Raw genomic sequence first — 18,665 nt, 5'->3', positions numbered from 1 at the left:
CAGTAAGTAAGATCCTTCTGAGAATTACTGTAATTGTATTGCAAGTCTAAAATTGCTGTGGCAAAGCTGTTTCATATCAGTACAGTCTTTGCCGTTAATGTGCCCCTAAACAAGGGGGCTGTTCTCGTCCTTGTAAATTAATATTAACTTTGAGATGTCAGCATGAAAGTCAGTTGGTAGATTTTGAAGATAAGGCTTCGCTAGGTGCTTTCTTAGGCCAAAACTTACCTTAGATGGCATTGCGAGAGTAAAACTAATTTCACAAAAATTACTTTTTCACAAAAGTTAGTTTTTCACAAAAATTTTAAATCCAATTTGACATTGTAAAATTTACAATTAGAATTAATAACCTTTGAAGTACACTAAATTTTGCATTTGCATATCTTCAATTTGAAAACAATGTACAACTCTCTTACTTGACATTGAAAACGATGTATAACTCTCTTACTTGACATTCCTGAAACATGGTAAAGATAGTCTAAAATTGTCTGCGATGTTTCATGCAATATCAACAACCTAAGAATTGTGTGCACTTGAATGCATGCAAGTTTAAAACAGGGAAGTAGCAGGAAAAAAACTGCTTTCAAAGATACATTGATTAAAGTTTTACAGAGCTTTAACTATCCTTAAAATAAATTATCTGATTGTAATATTTAAGAGTTTAAGTCACCTTGTCATACTTCTTCTGTGTTTACTGTACACTTAAATTTTCTGTGGATTAAACAAGAAAGGAGCCAAAACCAGCTGATTTTTTTTTTTTTTTAATGAACATCCCAGTTAAAATAATTGTGATACATTTATTGGACATTTTTAGCTTTTGGACTTGTTTGAAATTTGGCATATTGTGAAATTGTAACAGGTTACATAAAATACATTTAAATCTCAATCACTAATGTCAGTTTTCCTGATTAAAGGAGATATGCATGAACCATAGTGAAGCATTTTCGCAGGAAATATCTTCCTTCTGATGTTGAAAATAGGCAAACCCATGACAGCTGGACTAGAACAACACACAATCTGCAAGCTTAAAAAGCTCAGGAAGCCCTTGGTGCTTCTCAGTTACCCAGTTTTGAACCTTCCTGTGAGCAGCTCTGGCCTGGTGCTACAGACCCTCCAGCAAACGGTGGCTTGAGAACTTGCTGCAGTCAACGTGCTTTGTTGTCTTTTGTGTTGACCAAAAAAAAGAGAAGTTGGGATGCTTCCAGAGAAGGGATGACTGCCAAGTGTATAGCAACTGGTCAGAACTTATTCCTGAATGAATATTTAATCTGGAGGTGTAAATATTTGTTTAAATAATTAAAGGATATGCGAGATTTTGATGACCTTGTATTTTACATGGGCGAAGCCTCAAGCTCAGGGTTAGGTAATAGGTAAGACCACTGTTAGAGTTGTTTCAGATTTGAGTAAGTTCAGACTCTGGTTGTAAACTATACGGGGAGGGGGGGATGTAAAATATATGAAAAGCTTTTAAAATCCATTTAGCAACAGGGAAGAGAGGTAAAGTAGATTGTAATTTCTTTATTCCATTTCAAAACAAGCAGGTTATAGGACCTGTTTTATTGAAAAACTTGTTTCCATTTTGTGTTGGTTCGCAAGATGGTTTTTACAGAGATTTTCATCACTGACTGCATGCTGTGAGAGTGAGTCTGCCTGCAAGTGAAGTACCAAGACTGCGTGCAGGTAGAGAATAATCTCTTAACAGGATAGTTCCTGACACTTAGGTAGGCTTTGTCTGGAGGAAGAAGCTACATCTTTTATACAACTCCAAAATACTTCTTGTAACTTTGTATCTACATACCTTGCTAATAGTCTAAACTTTAGCTACTTCAGCATGTATTTAAATACTTTTAAATGGTTTATATCAAATTATTGGGTGTATTTAATTAAAAGAATAATCCCATATTCTGTTGTTTGTATGTATCACAAGTTTTGCTTTTCAGTTAAAGAATTTCAGCCCACATTATAAATTATCTTGAAAATCATTTTTCTGTGCTCTGAGCACACCAGTCCTGTGTTTGCCATAATGCAGTATAAGATTTTTACGTTAATTGGAGCTTCTGTCCTTTGTTTAGTTACAATAAATGTATAATTTTGAAACCTAATCTCTCCATTACTGTTCTGTTGCTTTTGATTATTTATTGTGAATTGATCATTGTTCAGATGAGGTGCCAGTCAGAGCTGAGCATTGATGAGCTGAGTGTTATAACTGAAATTTTTGGTGTGAAAGGGGGCAAGTGAAGGACAAATCTTAAACTAGAGGGATGGTGGGTTGTGTGTGAGGGTGTTGATTCTTGCAGAAATTCTCTTGGCGGATGTGGGACTGCTTGCCCGGTGTAGTTAGCTGTGCTAAAACTTTCTATTACATTTTAGGTATGAGAAGGGTTAGCAGTGTACTCTTTGCTATAAGCAACTAATAGAAAGGTTGAGCTCTATCCCAAACAGAAATAATCCTCTTTAGGAAGGATCTGTGTTTGGTATTAATCCAAGTTTGGGGAGAAAACACATCTGAAATGGTTCTAGAGATTATTTTATACTACTCTGTGCCCCTTGCCTGTGCTTCTACAAAATTATATGTATTCCCCTATAATCCTAATATTCCTCACAAAGCTAATTTCAGTGTACAGAAGGCTTTAAGCTTATCCAACTATATGCTTTTTCAATTAAAAGCTGTTAATGATGTGTTTTTACCTCTCCTGAAGCCTTGGCAGCCTGAGTGGGAAGGCAGAGAGATCCCGAGCCAGCAAGGTGTCCCATGCACATCTTCTCCCTCGGAAACAACTGAGTTATCTCAAACATGCCTTGTATTTTGGAAGCTTCAGCACTTGTCTTGGCCCAGCTGTGGTTGACACAGAAATACATAGCAAAGAAGATCCAGACCCAGAGGATGTGGAGGTCCTGTTGCACAGGTCTGTGTTGACAAAAGTAAGTCTCCTGGCTGCTTTCAAACAGGATTTGGGAATGCACTAAATGTTATTTTAGTGACATGTCATTTAAAGGGTGAATACATATGCGCAGCGGTAAGGGGACAGATGGATAGCCTTGTGGTTGTTTCATTGACCTGAGGCTTTGGAAATTTCTGTTCCATTAACGCCTGTTCTTTCAATAATACATTTCTGGGCTCTTGTGCCACTGTAACATAAAACCTTCTTGACAGTGACGTGGCAGATGAGAAGTTCTACTGAGCAGAGTCTCTCTGTGCAAGGATGTATTAGAGTGGTGATAAGGCTTTTAAGTACTGAATGCAGACAGTGACAGGACATACCATACAGCTTTCCTGGCTAAGGAATCTTTTCTCATTGCTTATATATTGAAAAATGTGTCTGGTATTTTCTTGAATTATTCCTCAACTCTGATGAGAGCAGGAGGATGTTTGTAGTGTGTTTCTAATTCCCCATACTCTATGCTCACTTCCATTTTTGTGTATTATTAGATATAAATCTTTCTCAGTAGTTAAATACCCTTTGCAGGTCAAAATTCTTTGAGGGCTCATTAGCATGTAAAACTTCCCCCTTGCCAAACCTTCTCTGGTTTTCAAACATCAGTTTCTCTCATCTAACTGGCGTAAAGGATTTCTGTTATGTGAGAGTAACAAATCTAATTCAGATTTACCTCTTTCCATCTAGTATTTCTCTTTATGTACATTGGCAGAGCAGACCCCTTCGTGAATAGCCTGATTTATGTCTCACTGAGTGCTGCAGCCAGCAGTTCAAGATGTCAGGTGTCCCGTGAGTGTTGGGAGTGGCTGCGGATTCTCCCTGCCCCTCCTTTTGTCTTAGCTCCAGCCCGAGAGCCATCCAAGTTCCTTCCTAGTATTTTCTAACCGTGTTTTCACATCCTTGGCTAAGCAAGATCTTCAGACTCCATCTGAAGGAGCTGAAGGTCAACTGGGAGATGAGCAACAAAATATTAAGAATTGAAAAGTCTTTAGTCTTACTAAATTACAGTGGGAATTAACAACCTGTCATGCAGAAAACACAGGGATCTCTGCAGCCTACTCCAAACTTATAAATGTGAGATTCCCCCCCTCCTCCACCTAGATTTAATCAGGTAATATATCCCAAAGTAGTTAGGAAATCAGCAGGTTTTTCTTCACCCTCTTTCCCTTTTCTCTGTCCCTTGCTTAATATGCAGCACTACGTAGGAAAGATTTATGGAGCCCTGGTTGAACTGAGTTTCTCAGTACCTTTCTTTGCACTGGTGGATGTAGAGTTGAAATATAGCGACCATTAATCTTTCCAGTGAACATCTCCTCACATAAACTTAGTCATTAGTTGCCTTCATCAAGTTCCACTCTCACCTTCCTCTATCATAATTACACCATCTCCACCATGGTCCCTGTGCGACACTCATAAGAGCGGGAGGATTCTATCCTTCCCTTTTGAATCTTGTGTGCTCTTATTACAGGGAGCTGCATATGCCTTTCCATAAGCCACAGCATTTCAGGGGAAAATATGCTCTTAGGAAGAATCTTGAAAATCAAGAGTGACGTTGAGAGAAGGCACACACATTTTTTAGACCTCCTTTCTGCAATTTGAGTTGCCCATCCAAATTCTGTGATTAAACCAATGCTGTGGTTCCAGTATGAGTTAATTTGAGCTGTACCTAAAGTATTTGAGTTATCTTTCTCCCCAGAAAATCCTTTGTACCTACTCTGAAAATGAGATCCTTTGGGGTATCTAAGTTTTGGACTTGCAAAGTCAAGAAATGACTGATGTCAACCCAAAAAATCTCTACAAATAAATGATAGGTGAGGAAGTATTGACAGGCTTAGAGAGTTGGGGTTGTTCAGCCTGGAGAAGAGAAGGCTCCGAGGAGACCTTATAGCGACATTCCATTACCTTAAAGGGGCTACAAGAAAGCTGGAGAGGGACTGTTCACAGAGGCTTTAGGGGATAGGACTGGAGTATAAACTGGAGAGGGGCAGATTTAGGCTAGACATAAGAAAGAATTTCTTCACCATGATAGTGGTGAGGCACTGGCACAGGTTGCCCAGGGAAGTTGTGGCTGCCCCATCCCTGGAGGTGTTCAAGGCCAGGTTGGATGAGGCCTTGGGCAACCTGATCTAGTGGGATATATCCCTGCCATGGCAGAGGGGTTGGAACTAGATGATCTTTAAGGTCCCTTCCAATCCAAATGATTCTATGGTTCTATGATATCCTCAGTCAAGAGGAATATATGGTACCACCAAGCTTGATACTCTTACTGAGGTCCTTGGTGAAACTCGGGGCTTTAAAGAAATAGGAGAAAGTATTTCAAAACTGTCTCTCTATCTATACACATCTGTCTCGCAATAACGGTGGCTGCAAAAGCTGCTATGTGTCACAGGGACTACAGGCAGAGTGAATTTACCAGTCCGAGCACAGGGACCAGCATCGTTCTGGGGTTTCCACCCCAAGAACTACATACACGCTGCAAAACAAGACACTGCCCCCCAAACCCCACCTGCACCCAGCTGGTCCAAATCCAGAGCTGCAGCCCAGCCCAGGGAGCATTGCTGCCAGGGTTCACATCTCACTAGATGCATCTCACTAGATGGCGTGCCCTGACCGCCTGCTCTGCTTTCCAACAGGATAACGCTTGCAAACCAGAATAAACCTTTACTAGCGGGTCAAATGACCTGATATAATCAGCCACTGGACTTCCCAGAATTAATCCCTCTTTAAAATACTGCATCATTTCTAGGAAGTTCTCCGATCTCGGTTTAAAATTTGACAGCGAAAGAGAATCCACCACAATCCTTTTGTTGAGCTCCTGCACTGATTTATTGCTGTCGCTCTGTGGGGATTTTCTTGCAGAGGGAGGGAGAGGGGAAAGAGTCTTCAAAAATAGACAAATTAACTCCCCACCCTTAGAAAATCAAGCAACAAAATGCCAAACTGTCTCTAGTGAATTTGTCTTATGTCATTTTCTATTTATTTGACTTCAGTAGAAAAGCTCCCCACAATCTTTTCTTTGGGGGGCCTGCTTACGGGCTGCAGTAAGGAGGGTAACTCTGGAGCTGCACAGCTCCTCCAGAAGTTTCCCAACCCCCTTGCTAGTGACCTGTGTCCTGCCCTACCCGGAGCTCTTCCCTCTGGGCTGCTGACATGTCACATTGGCTTAGCAGCTCTTCAGTCCTGACACTGCGATCAAGGTATTCAAATGTGCCTTGCAGTTTTTTTGCCTAGCTTGGCTGCAGAGCATTCAGTTTGACTTACATCTAGAGGTGACACCCAAACATCCCTGATGATACAGTCCATTTGTGATGGTTTAAATTGCTAATCTGGGTTTGCATCTTCCCACGGAGCCCAGCACTTTCCTATTGCTATAAAAGCAGCCGTGCCGGTGCGCTCTCCTGTGCAAACAAAGGCAGATTTGGCTCCTGTCTCAAGGGCTTAACAAATGCATTACTCAGAGCTATAAACACTTAGTTAACAAAAACTGAAAGTCCATTCTCATTTCTTCGGTATGACGCACTTTTAAGATCAAATGCGAGGTCAGTTTAGAGTGGGTTACACACGTGATTCAGTGGTTTGGATGCAATGCTTCAAATGACTCAGGAATGTTTTTTAAATATGTAGCTTGGTGAAAAGGTATGAATCAGAGAATCGGAATAACTCAGTCTGGAAAGGACCCCCTTGGGTCATCCGCCCTTCTGCTCAGAGCAGGGCCAAATTTAGATCAGGTTGCTCCCAGCTTTGCCTAGTTCATGTTTTGCTTGTCTCTAGAGATGGAGAAGATACAATCCCTGGGCCCTTGTTCCTGTGTCTGACCATCTTCATGGTGATATTTTTATCCTAAAATCTGATGGGTATGCCCTAAGTCACAACTAGTGTCTGCTGCCTCTTGCCTTAGTACTGTCCACCCCAGGAAGAGTTTGGGTTCACCTTCCCCACACCTTCTCAATAGGTAGTGATAGACTGCAGTAAGGTCCCAGTTTTCTCTTCTCCAAGATCAGCAGGTCCAGCTGCCTCAGCCTCTCGTCATACACCGCGTGCTCCAGCCCTCCTCCAGCCTGGAGGATGTGGCCTGTGCTGTTTCCACTCCAGTATGTTCATGCACTGAGGAGCTGCAAACTGGGCTGAAGGCATGTTATCACCGATGTTGAGCAGAGGAAAAGGACCATCTCCCTCAACTTACAGGCACTGTCCTTCCTAATGCAGCTCAGAGTGCTGTTGGTCTTCCTTTCTTGCAAGGACTCATTGTTGGCTCATGGTTAACTTCTCCACCAGGACCTTTTCTGCAAAGATGTTGTCCAACTGGTCAATGGCCACTCTGTACTAGTGCATGGGAGTTTTCCTCTCAGGAAATGCAGCACTTTGCATTTCCCTTTCTATCACTTTACACTAGACATTAGGAAGAGTTTCTTCACCTTGAGAGTGCTGAGACACTGGCACAGGTTGCCCAGGGAGGTGGTGGCTGCCCCATCCCTGGAGGTGTTCAAGGCCAGGTTGGATGGGGCCTCGGGCAGCCTGATTTAGTGGGATGTTCCTGCCCATGGCAGGGGGGTTGGAACTGGGTGATCTTTAAGGTTCCTTCCCACTCAAACTATTCTATGATTCTATTCTATGATTCTATGGTGTTCCCATCAGCTGTTTTCTCCAGACTGTTGAGCTCCTCTGCACACAGCCCTCCCCTCTGGGACAAGGACCACTATGAATGCAATGCTGAACAAGTAGGATTGCAATGGAAACCAGGAGGTCACATGGTTAATGCACAATGTAGAATAGTTGAGCCTTACATGCCAAATCCAAGAGGTTATTCAGGGTAAAGCCAGTTTAATGACAGGCATGGAATAGACGACAACTTACGCAATTATTATTAAGTGAGCAAACTACCATGTGGTGTTACAGAAAGAATGAAAAAAAATATTAATAGACTGTTTGTTCAAATGTGAAAGTACTAAACTCATTGACTATGATGTACTCTAAAAATAGACCTGAGTCTCTGCATCAAAATAAAATAATGCTTCCCTTAGGAAGAATTAACCGGGTCTAAATAGAAAGCTTTCTGGCCAATGTCCAACTACTGTTTTTTTTTAAAAATCTTGTAATTAACTTTCTTTTCATTACTTTCTGGTGGGAAATTTCCTTTTTTCTTTTCCCCATTTCTGCTAAGCAGTGGTGTGAGTTCAGTTGCAACGATGACAAGAGTAATGGCATTCCTGTCACTGTGAAATGTTATAAGTTGAAAAGCTTACGCATTTTTTTTTCATATGTACCAGTCTTACAAGTTACAAATGACCCATTCATTATTTACACTACGTGGGGGTAAAACTTTAAACAAAAAAATTGTTCTTCAATTCACCTTTGAATTATGTGTTTTCTGTCCTACGTATTTTTTAGATGTGAGCTATAGCAGTATAGATTTTTTTCAACCTATTTAACAGTGCTGGTAGCTGCAGTTTAGAAGCTGCTGTGTGCAGCAGAGCTGGAACTCGCTAGACCATTGTCCAAAGTCAATGAGTTACAGGGTTTTTGTTCGATCTATAGATATCTATACTGTTTGCCCCAGGTCTCCCTGCCCTACAGCAGCTATTGAAATGCTGCCTCAGTAGTTCAGAGCTACCACTAGTTAAAAAGCGCTCCACGGCTACAGGGACGGTTTATTTCCCTACAGCTTCTGAAGGTTATGCAAAACCAGACAGAAATCCCAAACGGTCCATTCCTAAGTCCAGGCAGAGCCTGAATCCAGGTGAGGATTCCTTCAGGATCAGCATCACAAGGCAATCGGGTGACTGCGCATCACAGTGAGAGCAGTGGGTTAAAAAGTAGTGAAGCAGAACATAAAATATAAGGTTATCAACAAAAAATATAATGATGTCTTCCATACTGAGTTGCACACTCTCTGGCTCCCAGCCCCAGAAGGCTTGGCTTACGCAATGACTTTGCCTATAGCTGCTGTCTAGCTACCAAGTCTTTACATCATGCTGTAGCCTTGCCACAAGGAAACCTCCCGAGTCTCAAGTGTGAGCTGAAAAGTGATTAGCTGGAAGTTAACTATTGAAATAAACCCCCAGGCAGCGGTGAAGCCTTGCTATCAAGGTCTAGATGTCATTCCTTGCATAGGACACACAACTCCTTGAGAAGGGGAATAATTACTTTTCAGAAGGAGTTAACCACAAATTAACCATCAGCAAAACAAATTTCAGCAAAGACGTAAGCAAGAAGGTGTGATCCAGTGCACAAATTCCTAAAGAGCAGGCAACAGCTGCTGAGGCTGTAAAGCGACAGAGAAACATCTGGAAGCTATGGGAGACTGTAATCCAAGTGGGACAGAGTGACGCCGTTTGTCTGCCTCATCAGAGCTTTCTGGGCCAGCTTCCTAGGAAAGCTGCATGTGAGATAAGGGAGGTGGCTACACCGGGTGGTGATGAGGTCTGAAGTACAGCATATTGCATCCAGCTTTGAGCGCTGCTCTTCACCACCAGTGCTGATGAACTGGAGCGGGTCCAGCTTAACAAGAATAACGAGCGGTTAGTTGCTGTGAGGAACAGTTAACAGCATTGCCTTGCTTTAATCTAGAAAACAGGACTAAAGGCAGGGAACACCAAGTTCAGAAACATTTGCTGCGTGGGGCCTGGTGCTCTGTTCTCCTCTGCGACTGCTGGGGCGAGACAAGAGCAATCAACTTAATTTTCAGTGAAATTACTGGAACAGTGGGGTTTCTGCAGGCTCTCACCAGCACAACTTGAGGCATTGCAGTTCCCGGTGTTGGCTGGAGGTTTCTAGGCCTGTAAGCTAACAGTAAATGCCAATTTGTGACAGCTGCTGCAACTCAGCAGTTGATGTGTTAATTTAAACCAACCCCACTCATGCTTTAAGTTATTGCACCAGACTACAGTGTAGAAGAATTTGGGATGCAACTGCAGGATATCTCTCATCTAATGCCCTATACAAAGCAGGTCCCAGCCAGACCAGGTTACTCAGGGCTTCATCCAGACGAGTTCAAGGATTCAGTCCCAGGATGGAGGTGCCAAAAACCCTATGGACAAACTATTTGAGACATTTGACAACACTTAGAGTGATTTTTTTTTCCTTTATATTTAATTATAATTTCCTGTGTTGCCACTTGTATCCATTGCCTCTTACCTATCATGGTGCAATCAATAATGTTAATTAATAGTTAATAAATCCATCAATTAAGAGTCTGTTTCATGGTAACTGCCTACTGGGCTTTAATTTCATGATGTTGCAGAAATGGAGGATATGAAGCATTCCTGTTTTGGACAGATGTGAGCATCATAACACAGTGACTGTACTGGCCAAGCTGCAGAAATGCTGTTCTCCCCTTGCGTGAGTGCCTGTCCTGCACAGCCCTGCTTGGCACTGGGAACAGCCACCTTCTCGAGGAGTGTTGAATTCATCCCTGTCTGTAACTGGTGTGCTGTAGTGGTTTTCAACCCGTAGTGGTTGAGAGCACTCTGGGATCCTTGGGGATGTAAAGCTCTAGAAAGACTAGACCTGTTTATTATGAAGATTATTAAAATAAAACTTTTAAATGCCTCAGCGTAAGGAGTTAATTAGAAAGTTTACAATTTGTTAATAGTTTCTGAGGGGAGAAATGATTTCCAAGGAACAAGTTAGAGTAAGTCCCCCTTTAGATGATGTAAAAGAAGAGTTCCGGTGTATTACTAAATTAGCACGGCTACAGATTTCTCTGCTTTTAAGATCCCTTCGTATCAGGGGGAAAGTGGAAAGGAGAGTCAGGCAGCCAGAACAGGAATCTGTCTCTATTGGAAAACCATTAGAAAGATGGAATGTTGTGGCTGGGACCCAGGCAGAATTTGAATGTCTTCCCTTTTCTATAAATAATGCATAAATATAATCATATTTTAGAATGCAGACTCCAGAAAGAAATAATCTCTCTTGATTGAACTGGGATGTAACATTCTGGTCTGGAATTCAGAGATCCCAAGTTCAGGGATCCCGGGTGGTTTGTCCCAGCTGCTGGTGCTCCCCTCTCCCTTTGAGCATCCAGGATTAAAGGGATGAGGACACTGTACCTGAAATGGATCAGTGAGCTGCAGCCTCTTGCTCTGAATGCTGTCCGAGACATACTGCAACACCCACCAGGAAAATGGGATGATTATCATTATTTTTTCATCTCTGGACCATGGGTGAGATATGTACCACTTAGATTCAAAGTCGCAGTGTTGTATCCAGGTCAGCTTAGAGTGATGCATCGAACAGAAAACTTTGTGGGGAAATATTGGAGTTTCCTGGGAGATTTCAGTGTGAAAAAAAGAACAGAGGACGTGTCCCACCCAGCCTTCAGGAGTGATATGCTCTGTTCCTGGGACACTTGCATGGTATAGTCACTGGGCTGTCTCATGGTCCCATAGGTGATGGGACAGTGGAGTAAGCCCTTGGTGCTTATGTTTGTGAACCTGGCTCCAAGGAGGTATGTGATTCTGGTTTTAGTAATAAAATTATGCTTTAAAAAGTCCTGATGTTTTATGCCACATCAGCTTAACCCACATGTCCTCATGGCTTTGAGCAGAAGGTCTGGCTTTGCCCTCATTCCCTTTCAGAACCTCATGCACGTTGCCTTTGTACGAGTTTGTGCTGGGCATGGGAAATTGGCTGTGACTTGACATTGCTCAGCTCTGTTCCTTTGCAAGCAAGCAAGGAGAAACTGCAATAATGTTTTAACCTGTTACCGTTTCCAAGATGTTAAGATAGCACAGCCTCTTTCTGCTAAGCACTGAAATCGGAGACCTACGCATTGTTTAGTGTTCATGATGTGAACAGACAAGGTGTGAGCAAGGTTGAGAAAATACAGGACGGCTGAATAACTTGTCAACTCAACAGATGTTCAAAGTGGCAAATAGGGTGTCCCACGTCCCTGTCAAGTGTCCTGTCTGGTAAAAGGCACTGACTTGCCTCCTTCCTCGCTGCCTTTCAATTGCTCTACGTGCAATACATTCCTATGGGGAGTGCCTTGTTTATGCAGCCTTCCCTCTCTGTGCCTGAACTCCAGAAGAAAACTGATGGAAGAGAAATGAAGTGGTTACTAATTAGCGATTAGTCTATTAATAAAAGGCATCTGCTTCATATTAGGCAGGGAGAGGTGAAGAAGGCTGAGTCTTACATCCCCAGTGACTGGTGATTTATGGAGTCTGCATTAAACTAGAAATCAGGGGTTTTTTTAGGTTGCTTTTTTCCACGCTGGAGATGCCCGTGTTCTGCAAGTTGAGTGATGGTGAGTAGCAGCGATGAGACAGGGCATTGCACAGCACAGGGGACTCTTGTGTGAAGAATTCCCATCCTGCTGGGTGCAGGGGAATCCACTCTGCCCTGCAGCCTGCTTTGGTGCTGGCCCTGCCTTGTCCAAATTCCTGACCTTGGTACGGGAAGAAACAGAAGAAAGGAAGCTTCTGGATTTGGAAGGGCAGACTGGAATCGCCTCTGCAGTGAATTCTATCAGCCTTGAGCCTGGACTTTGAGATACAGATGAGAGCAGACTCCTGCCTAAACCTCCTCCTAGGACGCAGTCTGCCCCGGGGAGGGGATGGAGCTGAGAGGTAATTCGTTCTTGTGAAGTCTGGATACAAAATCCAAATCACTGGAGGAACACCAACAGCTAGATGACTAAAACAGTTTTCAAAGCACTTGGAACGATTGGTTTCCCCAGCCACTTGGCTGCTTCAGGAAACGCCCATCACTGCATTAGGTGAATTTTTCAAAGCAGGAGAAGGTACTGGCTCCTCCAGAGCAGCAGTGATTTTTCTTCTAGAATACAGGGAAGAGTAATAGGAAGATGAAGTTTCACATGGCTTGCTGTAAAACTGGAATACAACAAAGTCCATGGGTGAGCTCCATGTACACAGCCTCGAGAGCACTGGACAGGAGATGCTGGGACAGCTCTTGAAGTTTTGTCTTCTGCTTGAGAACTCGGGAACCGTGCATGTGAGGAAGCAGGGCTGTCAAAGAAAACAATTATCAACAGTATTGGGGAAATACAAGCTATCTTTTCTAAATATGTTCCCCTCTTCTAAAGCTCCCCAAACTCTTCTTAGTTATCTTTCTGCCCAAATTTCCTCACCTTCCAAAGCTGACAAACTTTCCTTGTATTGAAATTAAATGGAAAAAGAATTCCCCAACTCAACCCGAAAGAGATTAAAATATTGTAATGTAAAAAGCCATTTTTCCTTGAAAACTGTGCAACTGTCCATCATCAAATCCTCTCCAGCAAAATTCCCCCAGATTTCAGGAGCTGTGGGATGAACACTCAGCAGATTTTGATGCTGACAAGGGCAGCAGATTCCTGATTGCATCAGCTACAAAGCTCTTTTCCCCAGTTAGCACATGGATTTCTTGCCTATGAATCAGGAACATTTGGATTTGGGGGCTTGCCTACCAGGCAAAGTTGTCCAGAATCATCTGTTTTGTAAGATCTGTTCTGGAGCTGCTGCTTCTCCAAACCCTGTTCATAGAATCATAGAATCACCAGGTTGGAAAAGACCTCTTGGATCATCGAGTTCAACCATTCTTATCTGCCACTAAACCATGTCCCTGAGCGTCTCGTCTACTCATCTTTTAAAAGCCTCCAGGGATGAAGAACTTCCCTCCTGTTGAGGGAATGTATTCCAGAGCAATCATTTTCCTCTGGAAGAAAGCATTAATTCTTCCACTGTAAAATGACTCTTATTGTGGAAGACCGTGGTCTGAGGAGGGAGCTGTTCCAGAGCGATGATTGTGGAATAGTTCATTCTGCAATAGCTACTCTGGTCAAGTTCCCCGTGTCAGCGAGCCATGAATCCCTGCTGCGACAGGAGTGGGAATGCACCCGGCGCATGTAGCCTCTGGCACTACAGACGGCTCTGTGGCTGGGAGGTGATGAATTTAAGAATGTTACTCTTGTTCTTGCCTTTGAGTAAGAAAGAAAGATCTCCGCTAACACTACCGTCCCCTATATTTTTCCCCTCCCTTAGACGTTATCCACTCATCTATCTCCACACAGGTAGGCAGGGTTGCTCAACCCTTCTTGCATTCCCTTCCCGCTGAAAATTTGACTTCTTTTATCAGCATTTCTTAGCTCTCTTGACCTCAAGGGTTTTATCCTTTAGCCCAGTGCGTGCAACCTCCTTTCATTCTAACTGCATTTGTGACTTTTTGTCAGTGCTCCTTGGATTCCCTTTTTGGTCCCTGGATGACTGATGAGGTTAAACCCCAGCTCTCCGGCCCGCAGTACCCGCAGCAAGAGCGTCCCTGTGAGTCATTACCCCATGTTTACAGTCTTCTAAGGCAGCTTTCAATCCACATGACAGTGTTTTCCTGCCAGACCCAACTTGAATTAATTTGGAGCATAAGACTTCAGGAGACAATATCAAGTCCTTCAGTGAAATCCAAATAGATTACAGCTGCTCTTTGCTTTATTAACCCCATCGTTTTGTAATTCTGTCCAAAAAAACTGAGGGGAAGGGCAAAGAAAGCTGGAATCTGGCAGGGTTTTGATTCCACAAAATCAAATGCAAGTTGGAGGAGCAAAGGAATGCTTTCCTGGAGCAGGGTAGCAGGTCAGTGTGGTGGATTTCCTTGTGTATAACATGGACTTCTTTCCTTACCTCTGCCTATCGCTTTTATCCGTAATTAATGATGGGTTTATTTCCTCAAGTGCAAGTATTTGTGTCCCCCATGGCTAGTATAAAATTTCCTGAAGAGTCTCTTGATTTAGGTTCTTATGTTCTGAGCCTGCTGTCAGCTTCCATGGGGGCTTCCATTCCTCAGGGCTAGGTTCTTCAAAATAGTTAAATGAAAAAATTTATAATTATTAAAAATAACCTCTTCTATCATCTCTTGTTAACAAAAACTTCCAGACACCTAATACTGACAAAAACTCTGGATGTTCTTTAGGACTTTTCAAGGTGTTGACTTCAAAAGTGCCATGGGACACAAACCAATGTGAGAATCTTGCACAAAATGTTATATGCCCTTCTAATGGGTCCTGGTCTGTTGCCCTCCAGGTGTTCAATGGTTTCTCTTCACTCAGTCATTGCTGTGTTTCTTTTTCCTCCCATTATGTGGCTTCTATCCTTGTAATGATCATTGGTTTTTGCTGTTCACCACATGCAAGTGTGACCTGGTCTTCAAGTTCATGGTAAGACACCAAACTGGAAACAAACATCTTGATGGTGTAAAGACTAGCCAGTTCATTCCCTCACTGGGATAAGAGGAGCTGAGAAAGCTTGTTTGTACGTATTCACTTTTTCCAGCAAAGAGATTTGCCTTCCCTAACCATGGAGCTGGCTGGCTGTTACCCTTTCCTGCTAGAATATCCCAGCTTTGCACTTGCACCCTCCCTCTGGATGTACCTGAAGCCCAAAGCAGACATTTCCATTGACGATGTCTGTGGTTTGGTGGCAATGAAAACATAACTAAAGCTGGGAGCTTGCTCAAGCCTTGTAGGAAATGAGATGGTTGCTTTCACTTCTGCTAAGCAGGGGTTGGGATGCGTTACAGCTTCCTCATCAGGGCGGGTTGCATTGTTGATCTCAGGGTTTCCTCAATATTGTTTATACCAGAGTACAGAGGGAAAGAGATCAAAGATAAAACCTTGGAAGATGATTTCTGGGAAGCTGTTGCAGTCATTTTGCTTTCTCCCCAACCACAATGCTTCGCCTGGGAGAATGCGCTCTGTCACATGGGAGCACAGGAGCACCTTTGCCATCTACTGGCACGAGATAGAATCGTAGCATCATAGAATCATTAGGTTGGAAAAGACCTTTGAGATCATCAACTCGAACCGTACCTGCCCACTACTAAATCATACCCATAAGCACCATCCCTAAGATACCATCAAGAAACAAATTCTGCACAAATGTTCATTCTCACTTCCTCTCAAAAAAAAAAAAAAAAAAGGAAAAAAGAACCACCAAAAAAGCAGATTTCCTCTTTATTTCCCCAGCTCTAATGTACAGTTTCAGGAGTAAAGGTTCCTTCTGCATAGTAGTTTCCAAGAAAGCAGATTCTATTAGGACATTTCTTTATCAATATCTATTGAGGCATCTTAACACAGATTTCTTTTTTTCTCTTCAGAAAGAACAGCAGAAGTTCAAAAAGAAGGCATCCCAGTAGAAGTACTTTCGATATATTTGAATAGTAAAGGATGAGATGAATTCCCCTTTGCCAATATCAGAGGAGGAGGATCTGGGATGCCTTTATGCTGTCTCAGGCTCTGGTACCAACTCTCCATGGGAATCTTGCTTGGACAAGACCCTATGCCAGGAGAGGGTGCCTCGCTCTCTTGAATGTCTCAAAAGACTCAAGCTGAACTTCTCTGTGTCTTATTTTTCCTGTCTCTACAACACAGGTCACAGCACAAACCAGGCTCAACTCCACATATTCACTGATACCAACAAAACCAGCTTCAGCTCAGCTGGTGTTGGCCATGTATTCATCTGTTGCATTGCTTATAGCTCTTATCCTTCCCCATGTCATCTCTCCCTCGATGATTTATTTGTCCCTTCACGCTGTCACACCTTGATTTATGTCATTGCTGCTGATGGCAGGACCTTGCCTGGATGCTCTGCGTCTGGTGTGCTCTGTGCTGTGGCAAAGGTAATTACCAGTAGCAGAGAGCAAAAGGTTAATTCCAGGCTCCTTTCTTCTGTCTGAACCAAGCATAAATTCTCACTGGAAACAACTGTGCAAGCAGCTGCCACTCAGTACCGAAAATAATAATTCCAGTTTTAAATAAGCAAAATTTTTGTGCAGTGAATAACCGGAGAGGTAGTATTTAAGGCTTTTTTGTCATTTTGGAATTTAACCTTCTATGTAGATGTTTAAATGCTGATTATCTCAGTTCATTTTTATACAAAACCTAGCATCTGTGATCCGAAAGGAGCAAATGTTTCTAAAAGGGTCTAGAAAAATAAGTTTGATTCCAGACTGTTGGAGAAATGTCAAAGATGTGTTTTCCTCTTTCATTACTCTTACTTTAATTTGTATTATGCTTCTAGTAAGGGGAAAGAATAATATTTCCCTGTTTGGCACTCCGTTTCATTAAGCAAACGGCTTACCGTTAAATCAAACTTAGTTGTCTCTTTCTGTGATTTAAAGATTTTAGCTACAGCTCATGAAACAGGCGGATGACTGGGACCATCAGAAGGGCTCAAAATCTGGAAAATGAAATGAGAGTTTTCCTTATACCCACGACAGTTTCAGTCCGTCACTAAGACACTGTGCACACTGGCTCAGGTTAGTGTGCGCATAGGTATGCAGGAATCTTGCACAGCGTGCGAGAGCAGGATTTCTATCCTGCTGGCTCAAAGCCCAGAATTCGGAGGACAGGAGCCAGCAGAGCCGCTGAAAAGGGAGGATGCAGGTACATTCTCTGTACTTCCAGAAGACCTCACTGCTGCTGTAGAATCACTGCTTATGATGTGGACGTAATGACTTTTCTTCAGTCTGTCTCACCTGGCAGCCACCTCTTGCAGTAGTATGTTGCTCATCAATTAGTGAGAATTTTGCATAATTTAGTGCAGCTGGATAATCACAAAAGACACCAACACCTGAGCCACGTAGTCCATGCAAGAGCTACAATCAATGGTTCAAAGCCAAGGTTATGGTGCAAATGCAACCCCAATGATCTGATTCCCACCGTGGGGCTGGAGGAAAGCCTGGAGTGATAGCCACAGGTCTCAGGAAGTGTTCAACAGGGCTACAGCTCTCAGCAGCCCAAAGGCTGGGGCACTACCCATCTGAATTGTCTCTTTCATCCAGTAGGTGCACCTGGGGCTTACCTGGAGAAAGCTCCACTCCGAAGCCCAGAGCCCTGAGGGCTACAGTGGAGGTTTGCTTCTGCACTGCAGCCCTTATTTGGAAAGGCTCTAAAGCAGCTGGAAACGTGGATCAAAAGCATGTGGGAGGTTGTAGCAGCCCTGGGCAGCTGGCCAGGCAGAGCGTGGGTTGGCACTGCCAGATTCCTGTAAGTATCGGAGTTGTGACAGTGATGTGGGAAGTTTAAGATGAGAAAGATGGGTTTGGTGGCAGACCTGGGAGCGGATCAGAAGGAGCTGCAAGGGGTGCAGTGGCAGCAGGCGATAAGGGAAAGTGCCTGACTGAAGAGATTTTGCAAAAGGAGCTGCTCAAGGAACACATATTTCAAAAATTGTTTCCTTAATGACCTTAGCAGGAAAAGCTGCAGTTTGGTGGTTGGAATTTCTCCTGTGCATTCTCTGCTGCTGTGCCTGCTTGTTCTTTGGCCTGGGACTTGCAGTTACTAGTGAGGGGTCTCAGGCTGGGGTTTCATCTGAGCTGCAGAGGGAACAGGACAGAGCTGAACAAAGCAGGGGGGACAAGCTCTCAAAAGAGGGCAAGAAGCTGTTTGTTGAGCCACAGCACCAAATGTACCAAGCGGGTTGTCTTGGAGATAAAAGGAAGATCTCCTCTTCCCAATTGCTGGGTTAATGACAGGGGTTCAGGTAAAAAAACATGTAATTAACAGAATGTTAACTTCTTGTTTAATGCATATTTGTCCTTTGGTGTGCAAGGAAAATGCAGTGAGATGTACAGGTAAAAGGTTTAACTTCTTTGGATGAAATTTTAGGTCTGGGACTAATGTAGAGCTGCCAGGAGGGGCTCAGGTGAGGAGAACCAAGAGTGTAAAGCCTGCTGGAGGGAAGTCACTTCTTCAGAAAGGATTTGGGGGTTGGGGAGGGGCTGGGTAGAGACTCAACAGAG

Source organism: Cuculus canorus, chromosome 4, assembly GCF_017976375.1.
Source record: "Cuculus canorus isolate bCucCan1 chromosome 4, bCucCan1.pri, whole genome shotgun sequence".
Lineage (NCBI taxonomy): Eukaryota > Metazoa > Chordata > Aves > Cuculiformes > Cuculidae > Cuculus > Cuculus canorus.
This window is presented reverse-complemented; position numbering follows the sequence as displayed.